At 40.7% G+C, this 21,362-nt stretch overlaps 1 long non-coding RNA gene across 4 annotated transcripts in view; it reads right to left on the reverse strand.

The window, feature by feature from the left end:
• Window positions 1–21,362, reverse strand: part of LOC122439514 — a 517,062-nt gene that overhangs the window by 464,853 nt on the left and 30,847 nt on the right. The window contains exon 1 of one of the 4 annotated variants that reach the window (XR_006268896.1): window positions 776–911. The exons of 2 other annotated variants lie outside the window; for them this stretch is intronic. This is a non-coding gene — a long non-coding RNA (uncharacterized LOC122439514). Of the gene's footprint in view, window positions 1–775; window positions 912–21,362 lie in introns of those variants that run through there. One more of the 4 variants, XR_006268902.1, reaches the window with a different exon arrangement.

Raw genomic sequence — 21,362 nt, forward strand, 5'->3', positions numbered from 1 at the left:
CGTTCGTTTTTCATTCATTCACCTACCAAGGGCTTAGGTAATATGCGGGGCACTTGGAATATAATAAAGAGAAAGACACAGTGTCTGCCCCGAGAGTGGCATCATCAAGTGGAGAGACAACCAGGGTCTGCATCAGCTCTGTCTGTACCGAGGCTCACGGTGTGCTGGGCACTGTGCTGAGCGCACTGGCCCCAAGAGGCAGCTACCATTATTATCCCTCTAACACGGATGAAGAGACTAAGACTTGGGGAGTTTCCATTGCTTACCCCAGTGCTATGATCTGAACATTTCTGTCCCCCCACAAATTGATATGTTGAAATGGTAACCTCCATTACAATGGTATTAGAAGGCAGGGCCTGTGATTAGAATCCGATTGGTCCCCTTACAAAAGACCACAGAGAAACCCCTTACTTCTTCTCTGCCATATGAGGTTACGTGCAGGAAGGAACAATCTACGAGGAAATGGACCCTCACAGCATATCTGCCAATGCCTGAATCTTGGACTTCTCGGCCTTCAGAATTGTAAGAAAAATTCCTGTTGTTTATAAGCCACCCAGTTTATGGTATTCTATTAGAACAGCTGAAATGAACTAAGACAGCAAAAGCTACCCAGCTAGGAAGTAGCAAGTTGGGCTTTCAAACCCAGGTCAATCTACCTCCAAAGCCAGCACACTCCACCCCAGCCCCACACTGATGTGATGTGTGGGAACAGAGACAGGTGCAAACACTCTGGCCTCTGCTACTCACAGACATAGCCGTCCTCACCAAGGCATACCTCTGAACCTGCAACCAGCACAAATTCCAAAAGCTGGAATAAATGGTTGGGGATCGGATCTCTCACCAGAGCTCAAAAGAACTAGGTCTTTTTCTGTGGATTCACGGCCTCTGGCTTCAGCAGCATATGAAGCTGGTGTGTGTAAAGCTACCCAGGATGTGGTAAACTACAACTAGACCAAGGCCACAGCGGGACCAACACAAAACACTTCCCCTGCTTCAGATTCTCTGCTGATCTTTGAAAGACACACACACACTCCATTGCCACAGCAGTTCCCCCAGAGAGTAGTTTATTCAAAAAGTACCTTCTTCTTCCTACCAAAACAGAAATAATATTTTAAACATGTTTGAAAACTAAAAATAAATAGAATGCAAAAAAAAAAAAAGAAAAAAAAAACACAAAACCTCTTCCTGAAAGTTAAGACCCCAGGAGACTAGGGAAAAAAGACTCTGAATAGCTCAGTGGCTGTTTGGTCCTCCTAGGCTGACAGAGCAGCTGCCAAACTAAGAGGACCCAAGAGGAGCCTCTAAGGGTCACAGCCGCAAAGAACCGTAAAGCTCTGGGGGCCCTGGGGAGGATGCTTCAGGCTTAGTGGGACCATGGCCCCACCTGCTCTAACGCCAGCCTAAGGCCCTCATGGGAGACCTGTTTTGAATCATAACACAAGTGGAGAAGGGGTTTTGCTTATTTACCTTACGGTATCTTCTCCTCTTTTTTTTTTTTTTTTTTGGTTGGTTTTAATGTAGTATGCCATAAAATGTTCAGTGTCCTGTGAGGAGAAGACTTGCTTCACACAAAGGCAAAGGAAAGATTTTTGCCTGCAGTAAGGTGCTAGAAATACCTGACCCACCAGCATTGCCTTCTTTTCTCCAGGCCCCATTAAGGATGGAGTCCTAGATATGATGCAAGAGAACTTATGTAAGCCTCACAAGTCTTGAGATATTATTCATCATTTTTGGAGGAGGAAACAAAGTGGTGAGGCTCTGGACAATACCAAATAGTTTGCTGAGTTATCACACAACTAGTCAGTGGGGGCCAGAGCTAAAGGTCTCTCTGACCTCCGTGACCAGCAAGAGGATCCTTTCTGTGGAAAGCAAGCGGTGAGAAGAAATCATAAAGAGAAGAGTTTTAAAAATGGACATCTTAGCATTGAAACATGTATATTACCATATGGGAAACAGATCACCAGTCCAGGTTCGATGCATGAGACAGGGTGCTCGGGGCTGGTGCACTGGGATGACCCTGAGGGATGGGATGGGGAGGGAGGTGGGAGGGGGGTTCAGGATGGGGGACACATGTACACCCGTGGCTGATTCATGTCAATGTATGGCAAAAACCACTACAATATTGTAAAGTAATTAGCCTCCAATTAAAATAAATAATTTTTTTAAAAAGGACATCTTTATTGCTTGTTTAATTACCTGCTTATTTGAGTAGCAATTACATGTACGAAGAAAACATTTAAAGCTTTATAAAAAGGCATACAGTGAAATATAAGACTCCTTTTCAGTTCTCTCTCAGCTCCCCAGTTCCTTCAACAGAGTCAACTGCTGATAATCAAAATAGGTTGCACATACACAAATATACACATGTGTACATACGGCCTTTTTTTTTTAACATAAATAACATCATTGTCTATCCCTTCTTAGATACTCAGTATATCTTGGAAATTTTCCACAATGGTACATATAGACTTGCCTCATTTTTTTTAACAATTGGCAAAAGAATCTGCTGTATGGATGTGCGATCATTTAACTAGTTCCCCATTAAGTGGACATGTAGATGACTTCGAATCTTTTGCTATTGTAAACAATACTGTATAAATATATATTCACCCTTGAACACACGCCAGTATACTTTGGGGATACACGGTAAGAAGTAAAATCCCTCAGTCAAGAGTATCTGCATTTTAAATCCTGGTAGATGCAGAATCAAATTATAGCCTCCAAAAAAGTGAGCACCAATTGACAATCCTTAAAGTGTACACTTACACCTGCTGCCCACTGTCTCCAAAACACCGCTCCATCCCGTGCTGAAAAGAAGAGAGCACCCATATGTTCACCTGCTCCCTTTAAAAGTCACATACTTCCCTCAGAGAGAAGAGGGGAAACCGATTTGTTCAGGCCTGAGCATTAGATTCCCAGAGTAAAGGCAGATTTTTTTTTTTTTGGAGATTCTTAAACTGCAGAAGATGCTGACTAAAAGCGTCTGGTCCTCAACTAGATGATGCTGGCAAAGTAGGAACATCCCTGAAAATAAGCAATTGGCTGTGACTCATCAGCTCGATCCACCAGGGGACCGTCAGAGCCACACAAATCACCCCTGGGTATCCAGGTAACCCCACCAGCCTGCTACCTAAAATGGCCAGGTGAACTGGCAGCCAGGAAGAGAATGCCTGCCACAAGCGGGAGCTCTCAAAACCTACCTTCAGTCCCTGTTTCTTGGGGGAAAAGAGCATGAGGGAGGGACAATACACCAGAAACTTAAAAGTAAAGAGACACTGCTAGTACTGAACAACTTCCTAACTACTGAAATGAGGGGGAAATGGATATAAGTAGAAAATGGAATAGGCTATAGTTTATTTTCCAATATAAAGATCTTCTAGAGTGTATAAACCCCTAATGGATTTGCAACACTAATCTCTCCATCCAGTGAGGCAATGCAATCCAAGCTATAGGATCTGGGCCAGAACCCTGGGCTTCAAAGGCTAAGAGGATATGAGCCACACACTTTGTCTTCATTTTACTTATTTGAACCTGCTAAAAGTCTGGGTTTGACATCCTTTCAGGATGCATTACAAAATGTTCCTCTGCTACTCGGCAATCACCTTGCTGAAGTGTTGATTATCAATACCTGGGGAAAAGATCCTGATGGCACCATGGCCTGCAGAGGAAAGAGAGGAAGCGCAGCGGCTTAGAAGATCTTTGAGGGTGAACTGACATGGAAGGAAGTTTATCTCTGGAGGAAGTGATGAGGTCCCAAGAGTGGTCATATTAATGATTGTTCAAAGCTGGTCTTGATTTTTGAGCTTTTGCACAGATATGACGTAAACAAGTAAATATGCATTGCTAACACCACCTGTCAAAGATTTTTAAACCAGGTGGTTGCCCAATAGAGCTGAATATGTTAATCATTGAGGGAAGAAGCCGCCCCCGACACACACCCCCAGCAAGCAATGAATGCCTTCTAAATATTATTTGTGATTTTTCCCATTTAGCAATTAACAGCACATTGTCATGGAGGCATTGTTGGGAGTTGTTTGCCTCCTGCAGATGTATTCAGATACTTAAATGTAGGTTTCTAGGCTAGATACATATTATTATAAAAATTACAAGGCTGAAAAAAAACTATTTCAGATGGACTTGTTTCAGTTCATCGGATGTGGAGTAGTCTCCAGGTCAGCTTCACAGGCAATTGGAGGCTGCTGGATAAAATTTTCTGTTGCCCAGACCACATCCTGTCAGCAATAGATATAAGTTAACCTGATTTGCCACTGTTAGCTGTACTCCTCTGAAATCTCTCCAAATCAGTCACTAATTCACTTTCAAGTACCATCCATCACTATTCAGATGAGCTTCACTCTGTTCTCATTGATTGAGCCTGATTGACTGATTGATGGATTTCTTTATTAGTCTGTCAACTAGACAGACAAAAAATAATTTGGAACATTCATCTTCAAATTGCATTCCAGGGATCATTTAGCTCAATGTGGGTTTCTATGATTATCTCTCTTCCTCCATTCTGCTGAGCCTTTTCTCTATTAGGTACCTCTGATATAGAGAGAGTTTCCATGAGCAAGAATGAGCAAGAATCTAAGAAAAAATAGAAAGATGAAGAAAATTTAGAATCCTGACCAAAGGAAATAAGTAAGTTGAAGATCAAATTTCACCTAAGAAGACTGGTCTTCAAAGTTTCAGGTGGAATACATCTTTTTTTTAAATGCACATATACTCTTAGTTCTCTTATGTGATATACCTTGAGATGACTCTTGGAAAATGTAAGTAAAACCTCTGATAATAAAGCAATTCAATACCAAAATTGAATCTATCAACATGTTATGCTAAAGGATTTCTGCCCACTAAACTCAGAGAAAACTATCAATTATAGTAGTTACATGAGAGCTAAGCATATAACTGCTGAGCAAGTTGTCCTACAAATGGGAAATCCACAGGTCACCTAGAAGCTTTCCCTGCCCAACAACAGCCTTTAGAGATGCTATTTTTGCCTGCATGTCCTTTAAATTAAATTTTTATCTCAGAGAGGTTTTAACCAAAACGGATGGTAGGAATGTTTACTAAAATGAAAGCAGACCTCAATCAAATACGTCTGGACTAAACCACACAAATTATGTGAATTCAGTTGATTTAAGTAGTGGTGAGACTTGAGGTAATTGATAAGTGACTTAAAGAGATTACAAAAGGGTAGGGCTAACCATCTCATGTAGAACCTTCCCCAGAGGTCAATTCATCCATCAGGGTCCTCCTAGTATTTCACCTAAACTCACACAGGTAGGTAGGTATAGAACCAAGACAAAACTCAGGTATTCTAACTTCTTGTTAACATTTTGCAAATGAATGAGACTAAAGGAACCATTTTATAGGACTCTGAACAGTTTTCATTTTATAGGACTCTGAACAGTTTTCATTAACTCACATTAGATAATTAATGCAATTTTTAATAGACTTTATTTTTGGAGCTTATTTATTCCTACATTCATTTATTTCCTCTTTATTCTTCCACCTTGGTCTGAAAAGTGATCTGAGGTAGTTTATAGAGACACTTGTGATGCAGCAAGGTAAAGCATGCACATCAGTATAGCAGAAAAAAAATTTTCCAACACTTTAGGAATATTCATTTAGCACAGGAAAACACAGTTCCATTATAAGAAATTCTGACAATAGTTTTACTATTTAAGAATAATCTGCTAGCGCTATTCACAATAGCCAAGACACAGAAACAACCTAAATGTCCATCTACAGACAAATGGATAAAGATGTGTTGCATATATACAGTGGAATACTACTTAATCACAAAAAAAAGAACTAAATAATGCCATTTGCAGTAACATGAATGCATCTGAAGATTATCATATTAAGTGAAATAAGTCAGAAAGAGAAAGACAAATACCATATGATATCACCTACATGTGGAATCTAAAATATGACACAAATGGATCTATCTATGAAACAGAAACAGATTCACAGACATAGAGACAGACTTGTAATTGTTCTGGGGTTGGGAGAGGGATGGAGTGGGAGGTTGGGGTAAGCAGATGTAAACTTTTGTAAATAGAATGGATAAACAGCAAGGTCCTACTGTATAGCACAGAGAACTGTATTCAGTGTCCTCTGATAAACCATAATAGAAGGGAATGTAAAAGCAAAAAATAAAATAATCTGCTAGTTTATGAGGCTTTATTACTCTATTTTGTGATAAGACTCTTCTTATCCATGTGCATTTTCAGTTTTTTTAACCATTATATCCCTGAATGTCATTTCAGTTGCTACAGAAGCTTGAAATCCCCGACACATCGCTAACCCAAAAGCATACTCTAGATGAGTTCCAGCCAAGATATGAATGTTAAATGCATAAGTAGCTCCTCTACTAAAAAGTCAGTAGCTGACCCAAGGCCCCTGCCTCATGCAGGATGGGCTCTGACCTTCAAGTTGAGCAAAGAGTGACAGCTGCTGAGGGCTTCCAGAAGCCCTGGAGGGACCTGGCACGTTTTACATCTGGTTAAGTTCATGAAACTACGGTGATTAGCAGTAGGGCTTTGTTTAAAAATTGTTATAATTTAAGAATGCAACAGCGTATTTTTTTCCTCAGTCTTTGACTTTCTTTTGATGAGCTTACTTCTTAACCTTAGAAGACCAGAGAACAATATTTTTGCTGCCAGTAGATGGAATTGGTGCCATTGACAGCAATGTGAATAGTGTTTACAATCTGGGGTCATAATTTTGTCTTTATACTAAGTGCCTCAATTTAAAATTATAAATGATCATTCAGTTTTCAAGACCAAGTTCTAATACCACCTCTACTGAAGCCCCTAGACAGATTAGGCTCTGTGGTTTTTTGTTTCTGTGTTATACTATTCTCCACACCACATTGTAATCATGTAATTTGTGTGTCTTGTTTCCCTGACTATAAATTTCTAAAAGGCAAGAGACAGGGCTATTTGCCTTTTTTGATAGATAGTAGACATCCAATATGTGCTTAATGGGAAAGCAACTAAAACCACTTTGATAAAAGTCCATATGATGTTTTAAGCTGTTTTCTTTCAATCAGACTGCAGTAGGATCAGGAGATAATTCCATCAGAATCAGAGACTATCTTCTGGTGTAAGTCCAGGCTTTGGAGACAAGCTTCAAGGTCAGAGGAGAAGGCAGCTGGAATAGGTGAGAAAGACTAAAAATCAGTGTCTCCTTATTTCCTTATGACTTTTGTCTTCCTTATCAGCTGCTTGAAGCAATACAGAGTAATGTGGTAGACATCTGCTGTTTTTGTCCACACTGCTGCCTTTCCTCCTTCTTCTGGAAATACCATCCTGATTTTTCTTCGGAGGAACTGTTGAGATACAAGCAAGTGTGACTGCCAGTTTAGACGCCCTGCCCTCCAGCCAAGGGTGGGTACCTGGTTGGAGCAAAGCTGATCAGATTCCCATCTCCAGAATATGAATAAGGGACAAGAGCAGCAGCCCCTGCTTTCCAGACCCCCAGTGGCCACATTTTCTGGCCCTTCTAAGCCTCTTGCCTCGACTTTCCTCTTGCTTGTTTGAGCTTCCCTGCTTGCAATAAGCTACTTCTCTACTTCAATTCTGCTTACGTGATAGCAGCCAACAAATGGTAACTGACAGAAGCAGTAAATCGAAGATTCAAATTCTATCTGATTTACCCGAAAATCTAGCAAGAAAGAATAACCCTGGATATCTCCAATCTATCCCCAGATTCAGTCTACCTCACCCAGTCCAGGTAAATAATCTGAGAAATGCAAATCCTTCTTTCAAATATGCATCCTGTTCCTAAAGTAACCCAGCTCTTCCATTTACTCCCCAGGGCAGCCCCAACATACCATGTTCAGTGAAGCAACCCAGCCGGCTTGAAGACCCCTGCAGTACCCAACCTGAGCCTGCCAGGTGCTTGCTTAAATACCCACCTACTTTGCCACAAAAACATGGGCACTTTTTCATTATTATGAGATTCCCAAGTCAGCCATATGTCATTAGCATACTCCCAGTTTGTTGGTTCACCAGCAATCACAAATGGGGAGCCTGATTATATTACTTCTTATTTAACAAGTTTAGAATTCTTACTCTGTTCCAGGCATTTTCCAAAGTGTTTTAACTCATTTAATCCTTATAAACCACCCCTGTGAGATAAGAACAAACAGGATGAGGCATAAAGGTCTCTATCAGATTGCCCCAAGTGTCAAAGCCCATAAAGAGCAAAATTAGGATTCCAACCCTGTTCTAAGTCTGTGCTCTGAACCACCAAGCCATGCTTTGAGGATGATGAGTCTATTACATGGCCAATTAAACGGAAGGGCTAATCATATTTTAATCTGCAGCAGCTGACAGGGTCCATTGACATGGAAATAAGATTAGTCCCCACATGTCAAAAACCTAAAAACATCAAGTCAATTTAGCTTGCCCTCCAGGCCTCCTTCTTTCTTAAACTCCATGGACACAAGCCAAAACAATCCTATAGCATTTTCCATTCATGCTGAGAAAATTCTGACGCCTTGAGTGGAAGGTACCTTGCTTCTTTAACTGGCCTGAAACAGACATGTTAATTTTTCAGAAAGCTTGAAATGTAAATCTAGTCCTAAACTTTTACTCCCTGGTGTAATCCAGTGTTTCACCAGCTCTGGAGTGGAGGGAGATGTTACTGCACTTGTTCAATCACGCTTGCGTCCTCTTGTGACATGGGGCCCCTCCTCTCTCCCACAGGACCATTAAACCACTTTTAAACCAGGTAAGTAGGTGGTTTTTATCTTCTTGGTTATCAAATTGCAATTAAAGCTTATTACAAGCACGATAGTCTTATTGAATTATATATATATATTATATATATATATATAATATAATATATGATATATATATATCTTCCCTGGTGGCTCAGAGGGTAAAGTGTCTGCCTGCAAGGTGGGAGACCTGGGTTCAATCCCTGGGTCGGGAAGATCCCCTAGAGAAGGAAACAGCAACCCACTCTGGTACTATTGCCTGGAGAATCCCATGAATGGAGAAGCCTGGTGCAGGCTACAGTCCATGGGGTCTCAAAGAGTCGGACACGACTGAGTGACTTCACTTTCACTTTCACATATATACATATGTATGTATATATTTATTTTTTTATTTTTTTACTTTCCTTGAAATTTTAAGTTTTTCAGAAGCATATATAAAGCAAGAATTTGTATATTGAATATTTCAATTTACCTGTGAAGCCATAACTAATAACTTCTCCCACTGATCACTATAGTCCAAATAGATTTGGTTCCATGAACATTAAATACTCCATGCTATGCAGAACATTCTTGATATAACGACATAAAGTGTCAGCATCAATTTTTTTAATTTTTCTTCAATCAGGGTGAAATATAACTAAAGGTTAGTAGTGGGTATCTGTAGGAAGTAAAATCATAAGTGAATTCTAACTCCTTGTACTTTTCTAATTTTACATATCATCTATGAAAACATGTATTTCTTTTATAAATAAACAAAGCAGTGTTAGCAAGAATATTAAGCTTTAGGGGCTTAGCCAGTCAAGAATCAGCCTGCAATGCAGGAGACCCAGGTTCAATCCCTGGGTCAGGAAGATCCCCTGGAAAAGGGAATGGCAACCCACTCCAGTATCCTTGCCTGGGAATCCCATGGACAGAGGAGCCTGACAGGCTACAGTTCCTAAGGTCACAAAGAGTCAGACACGACTGAGAGACGAAGCGCACACATACCTTTATTATGCTTATAGTATCATATAGTATCACAGTTATACTGTGATAGGTACTTTTTTCTAATGTGTAATCAATAAGAAAAGTAAAATGAGCAGAACACCCTGCTATTTATTTTCAAAGTAATCGAGAAATAGGTAAAAAACTTTACTACAGTAAGTGAAAATTTTCATCCTAATTCCATAGGTATATTCAGACCCTAAAAGAATCCCTTTTCACCTAGGAAAGCAGTCGAGTGCCAGAGGGCCTAGAGATCTGCCTCCCAGCTGCCCAGGGATGGTTACATCACTTCCTGTGCCTCACTTAGTGTTCTCAGTTGTGAAATGGAGATAATAACGTCTAGTTCACAGGGCTCTGAAGGCACCTAGGACAGGTTGCGGCACAGAAGAGCCATCCATTACAGGTCCATTTACTCACTCAACAAAAGCTTACTACAGGCCTTCTCTGTGTCAGCATTTGCAAAGAATAGGGAAAAGTAAAATAGAGGACAAAGACGGTGTGTTTGAGCTTAGTCCTGTTCAACTCTTTGAGATCCCATGGACTGTGGCCGCCCTCCCCCCCCGACCCCCGCCCCCCACCGCCCCAGGCTCTCCTGTCCATGAAATTTTCCAGGCAGGAATACTGGAGTGGGTTGCCATTTCTTACTCCAGGGGATCTACCTGACTCAGGGATTGAACCCACGTCTCTTGCATCTCCTGCACTGGCAGGCCGATTCTTTATCACCTGGGAAGCCCAAAGACTTAGTGACTTCCCTCAAAGAGTTCATGATCCAGAAATGCAGATAAGGAATCAAACATTTATGAGACAATAGGGAAGAATTAGAAATCCTTGGAATCTTTATCAAACATTTTTAATTTCTCAGTTCAGTTCAGTCACTCAGTCGTGTCTGACTCTGTGGAACCCCATGGACTACAGCATGCCAGGCTTCCCTGTCCATCACCAACTCCCGGAGCTTGCTCAAACTCATGTCCATCGAGCCGGTGATGCCATCCAACCAGGTCATCCTCTGTCGTCCCCTTCTCCTCCTGCCATCAATATTTTTCCAGCATCAGGGTTTTTTCTAATGAGTCAGTTGTTTGCATCAAGTGGCCCAAGTATTGGAGCTGCAGCTTCATCATCTGTCCTTCCAATGAATATTCAGGGTTGATTTCTTTTAGGGTTGACAGGTTTGATCTCCTAGCTGTCCAAGGGACTCTCAATAGTCTTCTCCAGCACTACAGTTCAAAAGCATCAATTTCTACCAAACTTCAGTTCTACCATGGAGTTCCTATTTCTCCAGGTTGTGGAAACTGAATTTCAGTTGAATTGGGATTCTTCCATTTCTCAGGGGCAGGTTGGGAGTGGGTGAATAACAAGTCCAGGTATTTACTGAACTGTTCTCCATCTGGTCTTCAGGAGTTGGGCCATGTAGGTCAAACTGTTGATTCTGTCCATGTTCCCGGTCTAAAGTACCTTGGGGCCCAGCCCTGTTTAATCCCCTTGCCCCTTTACAGTACACAGGGCCATTCGGTGGCTCCCACACCACGCCGGGCCCCCAAGAGCTGCAGCAGAGCCAGGCTCAGCCCTTCCCCACCCATGCCCCTCTCTGATGGAGCACAGGGTGCCACCCTCCGCTCCCACACTTGGCCACACTGCTGAGCCTCCGCGAGCCCCCTCAGGCCTGGGCACCTGGGTCCTGTGCACGGCCAGGTCCACTCTGGGTTCTTCCCACCTCACTGGGCACTCTTGAGGGAAAGAAACGTGGTTTCCCTCTGGGCTCAGATTCTTCACGCCTCTGGGGCACTTCTGTCAGTCTCCCTAGTCCCGTGCTGAGCTCCGGGAGAGGGCCAGGCAGAGGGCTGCACCCCTGTGTCGGAGGCCACGGTGTGTCCTCACCCCTGGCATCCTCCTGTCCAGAGTGCTTTCTCCCTCCCTTCTGGAGCATGGGTGCTTTAGGTGCTCAGCATGTGTTCTCCTGGTGGTGGGTTTATTTATGTACACGTACCCTCTCACTCTCTGAAGGGCTCAGACTTTTGATTGACAGTTAAAATCCAAGAAAAGACTGTGTCATCTCATCCTTGATGCATCAAAGATGCAATACCAAGACTGAGTCTGGGATGACAAATAAAAGCTATCAGGTAATAATTAAAAACTCTTCAGTTCAGTTCAGTCGTGTCTGACTCTTTGCGACCCCATGGACTGCAGCACACCTGGCCTCCCTGTCCATCACCAACTCCCGGAGCTTATTCAAACTCATGTCCATTGAGTCAGTGATGCTATCCAACCACCTCATCCTCTGTCATCCCCTTCTCCTCCTGCCTTCAATTTTTCCCAGCATCGGGGTCTTTTCCAATGAGTCAGTTCTTCACATCAGGTGGCCAAAGCATTGGAGTTTCACCTTTGGCATCAGTCCTTCCAATGAATATTCAGGACTGATTTCCTTTAGGATGGACTGGTTGGATCTCCTTACCCCACCACATAATGCAGAGGCCAAGATAGTTCAAAGGGAGAGAGAGCCTAACTGAACTGGGGCACCCAGGGAGGGCTTCACAGTGAAAACCCAGCCGGAGCTAAGTCCAAGAGGGTGAGTCAGGGCTCAGCTACATAGTCAGATGGGGGAAGGCCATTCCACACAGAGGGAACAACATGTGCGAAGTGACACTGTTTATGAGTCAGGTTTTAAACTTCTATCTCATAATTGCCTAAGTCACATAAATCATATCTCATTTTAAGACTGGAATAAGCACAGACAAAATTGTTTGAGCTGGAAGTTACTTTAGGAATCATTTGTCTAATCCCTGCATATAACTGGCAAGGACACTGGGGCCCAAAATGATGACTTTCAACCCAACGTTCAAAAACAAATGAGACTAAATTCAACCTCCTGCGTCTACCTGAGAGTAAGCAGGAACCCTTACTCTCAATTTACCTTCCCAACCATCTTCTTTGAGCCAAAGTTAAGCATCAATTATGTCAATACTTATGACAAGCTTAGAAGTGAGTTCTTCTTTATCAAAGTTGAGGGGAATAAAGGTATTCTCCAGTTCTAAAAGATAAGGTTCTGGCTTCCAAGAAATGATCCCAACAAGAAAATTTATAGAGAACATTTTTTATGCTGATGTCAGAATGCTGCACTTGTATTAGCACCCTTAACATGTATATCTCCAATATCTCTTTATTTACACCAATTTTACAGATGAGGAAACTAAGGTACAGATAGTTAAGTAACTTGTCCCTAGGTTAGTAAGTGGTAGGCAGGTAGTGGATAGTAAAAGTCTAGAATTCATGCTTTAATCACTACAATATCACATTTATCTTCATGTGATTATTCAGCATGCAAATATATTTACAAACATACGTGCACAAACACACAAGTCTTTACAATGCATTAGGGTTTGTTTTTTAAAAGACTAGAAATAACCTAAGCACCTATTAGTAGGGGGCTAATTTAATAAATCACAACACATCCTCATCATACAGCCAGTAAAAAGAATGGGATAAAACTATGTGTGCCGACACACAGCAGTTTCCAAGAAGCAAAACATATAGTTAAGTTAAAGGTAAAAAAATAAGAGTAAACACAAGGTGTATACAGTATTTCCTATTTGGGTTTTTAAGGGGAACTATACAAATAATATTTAAGTTTGATTATATAGAGAGTGTTTCTGTAGGGCACAAGCAAGAAATTAGTAATGGTCGCTTCTGAGAAAAGGAGAGACAAAGGAACTGGGGTTGTAGAATGGGAAGGAAATTTGTTTTTGACTGTACACCTTTTTCTAATGCTTGCATTTTTACCATGTACAAATAAGATTTATTCAGATCCTACAAGCTAATTGAATTTTTTTTAATGATCAATGGGATTCCTTAAATCCTAAAATAACTATTCAAGTTTAAGTTTTCAAACACTCAAATTATCGTGTTTGTATTTATCCACAAAACAGCGCTTTGAAAAGACTAGCCTTTTTAACTCCTTGCCAGGATATTGATTCATTTCTGACTCATAAAAGAAAACAAAGAAATAGCCAGATGTGTAACTAGCCTGATGCCAGTTGGTATGTGGGAGCTTAGGGCAAGGGACGTGGGTAGGGAATGAAGGGAAGGGGAGGGGAGGAGGGGAAGCACCCAAGGGGTAATTCCTAGTGCTGTTGAGATGTCTGCATCAGGAAGCTCCGTTCCTATCATTCATGACTGAGACTCACACTTCAGAATGCACGAGTTACAAGACATAAAAATGCTCTTCTTAAGTGGACTCTTAAAACCACATGCTGCCATCAATACCCACAAGGCAAATCATGCTTCAAGACTGGCCCTGATATGAAATGCCCCATCTCCTCCCACACTGTTCTTTTGCTTGTTTATTTCATTTTGTTCTATATCTACTGATTAGATTTTTATAAGCTCAATCAAGTGTTCCTGAAATTTTATTAATACCTCTGTATTTAACACACATCAAGTTCCCCTTAGTTAAGAGGATATGTATTTGGGTAGAGGTTGGAGTGACCTGAGGGAGAAAGAGAGTGTAGGGACTGAACGTTTACATCCCCTCAAAATTCGTGGGTTGAAGCCATAACCTTCGATGTGGTAATACTGGAAATGGAGCCTGTGGGAGGTACCTAGGGTGGGATGAGGTCATAAGGGTGGAGCTCTATGATGGGATTAATGCCTGTATAAGAAGAGTCACCAGAGGTGTCTCTCTCAGAGGACACAGTGAGCAAGTGGAATAGTTTCTCATGGTACAAACAGTTACTGCAGTTAACATGCAGGGCGATGGTTTCAGATAAATCTCACCTAAGAAAAAAGTGTTCTAATGTTCCTGGCCTGAAGATCACTTTAGAATAGACAGTCAAGTGTCCAGAGATCAAACTGTACTGTTCCTTAGAAAAGGTATTAAACAGGAAAAAATAAGCTGTTGAACTGTCATAGACAGTGCACATTCAAATAAATACAACAGGCAAAAGCTATAAAAGAAAATCCACAAAGGAAAATGTTCATTCCAGTAATAATCAAAGAAATGCAAATTAAAACAAAGAAATGATAATAATATCCAACATACGTAACACTGTCGAGGATGTCATATAGTCATGTTACATAAACAATTCAGAAAACAACATGTTATGTTATACAGCAAGAACCATAAAGATGTTTATAATCGCAATCATTTGTGGGAATTTAATTATGAGAAAAAAATTGAACACTAATAAAATAAATACCTACAAACAAGAAGATTCTCAATGCAATGTTATCTATAACACACATCTAATTGCCAAAATATAAGCTATCTAAAGGTAGAACAGTAGAAGTTAGCAAATTAAGATAGATAATATGAAATATTATGCAATCATTTAAAATAGTAACTGTTAATATGATTAAAAAAACAAAATTTTAATAGTGAGAGACAGAATATTATATTTAGAAAGCATAATATAAAGTAGTGTGGTTAAAAATATAAAACATATAGGCCTATGAAAAGAACTATAGAAACTATTAAGCAAAAATATGTATCATTAAATGGGGAAATGTGATTATGAACTGTCTTTAAATGTGTGTTTGTATTATTGGTGACCTTTATTAAAAATCACAGGGATTTATGATTCAAAAGTTTCTAAGTGTAATCTAAATACAAAGGAAAAAACAGCCTACTTTCCAAAACACAAGCTTCAATTACTGAATTTGATATTTATTTCTTTCTTTTTCCTTTGTCTTAAAGAATTCATTGAATATTTTTATGGTACAGTAAATTCTCATGACATGGCATATGCTTTCAACCACAGAGACTGACTTCCTAAAACCCTGCTCTAAATTCTGTAGCTACTAATTACTTAACTTCAGCAACCCATTATGGTAAGGATGGCTCCAAAGTTGTTTTCCTCACCAAAATGTTGGCTTTGATCGCTGTCTTTTAATTACACAACGAAGGACTTGAGGGTCCAACCCCAGAGCCCAAACCCTTCGTCTTATCAAGAAATGCCTTTTTATTCAGAAGAAAGAGTATAAATTCCAACCATTCTACTCCTTCTTAATATTTGCTTTTGTTGCCTACGGGAAAGGAAAGGGACGTGTGTTTTCACTTTATACTTATGACTTTTCATCATCTGATCTTTAGAGCAATATGTTTATAGCAGGGATGCTGAATAACACTAAAGACAGGCTCAGCTCTGAACAGAAAGGTGACAGTCTGACACAAACTTCTTTGACATTTTTCTTTACATTTTTATTCTCAGCGTTTTGCCTCAGGGTTCAAATTTGTGGTTTCCAACTCTGAAAAAGTAATCCTGGAACAGCTGGCCCTATAGTGAAAACAAACCATCCTGACCTAGGGCGTGGTTCCCCAGAAAGAGACGAGCTACCCAGCGCACAGTGGACGTTCAGTCTCGAGCTGGGGAAGGAACAGGGCGCCCAGACAGCGTCACTTCTTGCAAGACAGGAAGGTGAGAAGCCAGTGAGAGAAATAAGATGAAGTTCCAGTCCCTCTTAGCCTGTTTTCAACATAGATGTTCAAACCAAGCAGATTTAATGTGACAAACTCCTAAGAGGAAAAAAAATTCTTTTTAAAAGTTTTGTTCACACAGAAGTGAGACAGTGTTTCATTCACTCACCTTGAAGGGATCCTTTAACCCATGAAATAAACATTCAGGCACTTGCCCAGAGGATAAAGCAATCTGGTAGTGGGTTTAAAAGCAATCCTTCCAAAAACCAATAGCTCTCTGCCTCTTCCACATGGCTCAAAATCTTCCCCTTTGCCTAGTAAAACTCGATACTTTGAAAATTTATTTCTTCTTCTTTTCCATATTTTTTTCTTTAGGTTGAATGGTAATTGCTTTTATTCTCTTGGCTTGGTCAATTAGTTAGCTGCTCGTGGAAGTAGAATGCATGCAGAACTGGAAATCTGAAAAACTGTGTTCAAGTCCCTATTCAGTCACTAAGTATGTAATTATTGACAAGCCAAATACTTCTTTAGGCTTTTATTTCCTCTTCTGTAAGATAAGAAGGGTGGATTGCATGATTGCTAGGATACCATCAAACTTAAAATGTTCTGTAACTAAGAGGAAAAAATATAGATGATGCCAAGAAATCCTGGAGGAAATTTAAAACTTTAAATTTTGTCAACTTTAAAAGCAGACAAAAAGTATAGCAGAGGTGAGGCAAACCTTACATTTCATCTTCTCCTGACTTGATTTCTCAGAATTGAATTATCTCATGGAAGGTACTACTCAGACCTAAAAGACATATAGATCCAAACAAAGCTCTAAAAATAAAAGATTAACTTATGTTAAGAAGAGGTGACTAGGAGCCAGTGAAGAAATTCCTGCAGTAAGAATTTCTTACATTCTTTAAGACCAAAGCAAACAAGTAGAAAGGAAAAATTCAGGTGCCCATTTCAGTGCAGTTTTTCTTCCTGGCAGATCACTTTTTAGGGATTAGTGTTCATTTCCCCAATTCTGCAGCCTAAAGGAAAAACTACCCTAAGCCAATTTATTTTCTAACTCTGCACTGGTTTATCACCATGGAGGGCTAAATCACAGTCAAGTTAGAACTGAGGAATATGCAACTGATATAAAGTGAGAGTAAGCATAGCATAATCCAGAAATAATTTCCAAATCCTACACTATTAAACAGTTTCAACTCCCATCTTATTCACAAAACTTTTCCTCCTAGAAATAATAGTAAGTCATTAAGTTTGCTGGTGTGATCCCTGTGCTTTTTTCTCTTTCATCTCAGAACCACGGTACTGAGAGTTAAACCTATGTCCTCTCACTGGCCATTTTATATAGTCGTCAATTCGTTGGTAGCAAGCAACAGAAAATATCCATATATAACCCCATGGATTATAGCCTGCCAGTCTCCTCTGTCCATGGGATTGCCCAGGCTCCTACTGGAGTGGGTTGCCATTTCCTTCTCCTGGGGATCTTCCCAACTCAGGGATCGAACCCAAGTCTCCTGCACCAGGACCGGATGGCTTAAACAATAGGAATTTACTTTTCAGAGTCTGGAGTCTGAGAAGTCCAAGATCTTCATTTCCTAGGTGAAGGCTCTCTTCCTGGCCTGCAGACAGTCACCACCTCACTATGTCCTCACAGGGCAGGGAGAGAAGAAAGCAAGCTCTCTGGTGTTTCTTCTTATGAAGACACTAATCTCATCATGGAAGTCTCGCCTTTATGACGTGTGTTTTCTTAGAGTGTGCCAGGAGCGGTTTCAGATGTTTTTATGCATGATCTTGCATGTATACATGCGTGTTCAGTCATGTCTGACTCTCTGCAACCCCACAGCTGTAGCCCACCAGGCTCCTCTGTCCATAGGATTGCCCCAGCAAGAATACTGGAGTGAGCATTATCAGAGAAATGCAAATCAAAACCACAGTGAGGTACCATCTCACGCCCATCAGAATGGCTGCCATCAAAATCTACAAACAATAAATGCTGGAGAGGGTGTGGAGAAAAGGGAACCCTCTTACACTGTTGGTGGGAATGCAAACTAGTACAGCCACTATGGAGAATAGTGTGGTGTTTCCTTAAAAAACTGGAAATAGAACTGCCATATGGCCCAGCAATCCCACCCCTGGGCATACACACCGAGGAAACCAGAACTGAAAGAGACACGTGCACCCCAGTGTTCATCACAGCACTGTTTACAACAGCTAGGACAGGGAAGCAGCCTAGATGTCCATCAGCAGATAAATGGATAAGGAAGTTGTGGTACATATACATATACAATGGAATATTATTCACCTATAAAAAAGAATGCATTTGAGTCAGTTCTAATGAGGTGGATGAAACTGGAGCCTATTATACAGAGTGAAGTAAGTCAGAAAGAGAACAACAATATAGTACATTAATGCACATATATGGAATTTAGAAAGATGGTAACAACGACCCTATATGCAAGATAGCAAAAGAGACACAGATGTAAAGAACAGACTTTTGGACTATGTGGGAGAAGGTGAGGGTGGGATGATTTGAGAGAATAGCATTGAAACATGTATATTACCATATGTGAAATAGATGACCAGTGCATGAATTTGATGCATGAAACAGGCACTCAAAGCTGGTGCCCTGGGACAACCCAGAGAGATGGGGTGAGGAAGGAGATGGGAGGGGGGTTCAGGATGGAGGACACATGCGCACCCATGGCAAAAACCACCACAATATTGTAAAGTAATTAGCCTCCAATTAAAATAAATAAATTAACTAAAAAAAAAAAAGAATACTGGAGTGACTTGCCATTTCCTCCTCCAGGGGATCTTCCCGACCCAGGGATTGAACCCATGTCTCCTACATTGCAGGTGGATTCTTTACCACTGAGCTGTCAAGGAAGCCTTTTATGACTTTACTGAAACTTAATTATCTCCCAAAGGCCCCACCTCCCAACTCAATCACACCAGAGGTCAGAGCATCAGTATACGAATTTGAGGAGCACAATTCAGCCCAGAGAACTACACAACCTATGGAAGAAATAAGTTTATTAAAAGACACTGGATAGCTCACAGAAACGAAAACAATTCTAAAGAACCAGCAAGGTAGCTCAGGGTGGGTAGGCAACAGGGGTCAACAGTTAGTTCATTCATGGTGTTAATACCAGAAAGAATTAGTTCTAACAAAGTTTTCAGTCTTCCAGTCTCTCCATGCAAGATTCAAAGAAATCAAAGAGGATGTGATTATCCTAGCTTTAGTCCTGAGGCAGGGTAACTTGATTAATACCTATGAGGACACATCATAGAATAGACTGGGGCAGCAGATAGGAAGAGGAGAACTAATTCTCCAGAAAAGAGAGAAATGAATACAAGTAGCCGAAGAGCAACAAATATCCAGTGCTCTCTGTTAAGTAAAGACTTACAAGAAACCTGGGTTTCAATGCTGGCTCATTAACTGGTCATTTTAGGCAAATTTATTAGACATACCAAACCTCAGGTTTTGCATCATGCAAAGGGAAAAAGTAATATCTGTCTAATGGCAACACTGTGTTGACTAAGTTATTCACAGAGCAACTAAGGTGTCAAATCCTCAGTAAACGTTCGATCCCTTCCTTCTCATTCTTAAGCATGGCAGGAGAGCTGCTGATTCAGTTTCAGTCTGTACACACACGTTGCTGCTGCCGCTTAATCACTCAGTTGTGTCCAACTCGTTGTGACCCCATGAACTATAGCCCCCCAGACTCCTCTGTCCATGGCATTTTTCAGGCAAGGATACTGGAGTGAGTTGCCATTTCCTTCTCCAGGAGATCTTCCCAACCCAGGGATCAAACTTGGGTCTCCGGCTTGGCAGGTAGATTCTTCACCACTGAGCCACCTGGGAAGCCAGGTTATTTTTTAAATTACAAAATAAAATACAACTTGTACTATGTGGACATGTTACACTGTTGCAAGTGTTTTGCATATTAGCCAATTGTGTGACATCAAAGGGATAACAGGCTGAGTCAGACTTAAATGAATAACTTTTGGTAAATCTCGGATTAAGGTAAGAAGGTCAAGCTTTGACCTCTGAGGCATGGAGAATAAACATTCTCAGTGACAATATTGCTCATCATTTCTGAGTCAAAAATGAGCCTTCTGTTTGCTAAACACAACAGACATGTTCCCTATTAAAGCTTCCAGCCAAGTGGCTCAGATCCAGGATTTTAACTGGGATTTCTGATCTTTGAATTCTTGAAATTATATACGAAATTGAGTGTGTGTCCGCATGTGCTCATGCATACATGTAGGTTGAAAACCACTGCTTCAATCAAAGAGAGAGCAAATAAACCCCTATGAGCCACTCCAAAGAGCAACAGCCACTTGCAAATTCTCTTCCCTTAAAAGAGTGGATATATGTAAAAGTATGACTGTGGTATAGCAAGAAATGAACATAACATTGTAAAGCAACTATACTCTAATAAAACATCACTTAAAATTGGAAATTTAAATTTTAAACCAATATAAATTAATTAATTAAAAATTATAAAAACAAATTTTTCTTCCCTTTCAGATGGTCTCAAATATTCATGATCCTACAATGTATCCCACTAACATTTACAACAAAAGGAGCAACAAGTGCCTAATACACCAGAAAGTAAACATTTATGTCAGAGACAATGCTTATTAACTTCAACATTTAGCAGTGGAACTTGTTGCAATAAATGTCTTCCCTGAAACTCAGTATGTAAAACAGATTTTCTAGACAAATAGGTTCTACAGGCAGTTTATGTCTTCACAGAAAAGACTTCTCTTGTTTCTCGGAAAACCTGAAGCATCCACTGTTGTTGTTCAGTCACTAAGTGGTGTCTGACTCTTTGCAACCCCATGGACTGCAGCACACCAGGCTTCCTTGTCCTTCACTATCTCCTGGAGTTTGCTCAAACCTGTGTCCATTGAGTCGGCGATACCATCCAACCATCTCATCCTCTGTTGTCCCCTTCTCCTCCTGCCCTCAATCTTTCCCAGCATCAGGGTCTCTTCCAATGAGTCAGCTGTTTACATCAGGTGGCCAAAGTATTTGAGCTTCAACGACAGCATCAGTCCTTCCAATGAATATTTAGGGTTGATTTCCTTTAGTATTGATTGGTTGGATCTCCTTGCAGTTCAAGGGACTCTCAAGAGTCTTCTCCAGCACCACAATTTGAAAGCATCAGTTCTTCAGCACTCAGACTTCTTTATAGTCCAACTCTCACATCCATACATGACTACTGGAAAAAC

The sequence above is a fragment of the Cervus canadensis genome, chromosome 4, assembly GCF_019320065.1.
Source record: "Cervus canadensis isolate Bull #8, Minnesota chromosome 4, ASM1932006v1, whole genome shotgun sequence".
Lineage (NCBI taxonomy): Eukaryota > Metazoa > Chordata > Mammalia > Artiodactyla > Cervidae > Cervus > Cervus canadensis.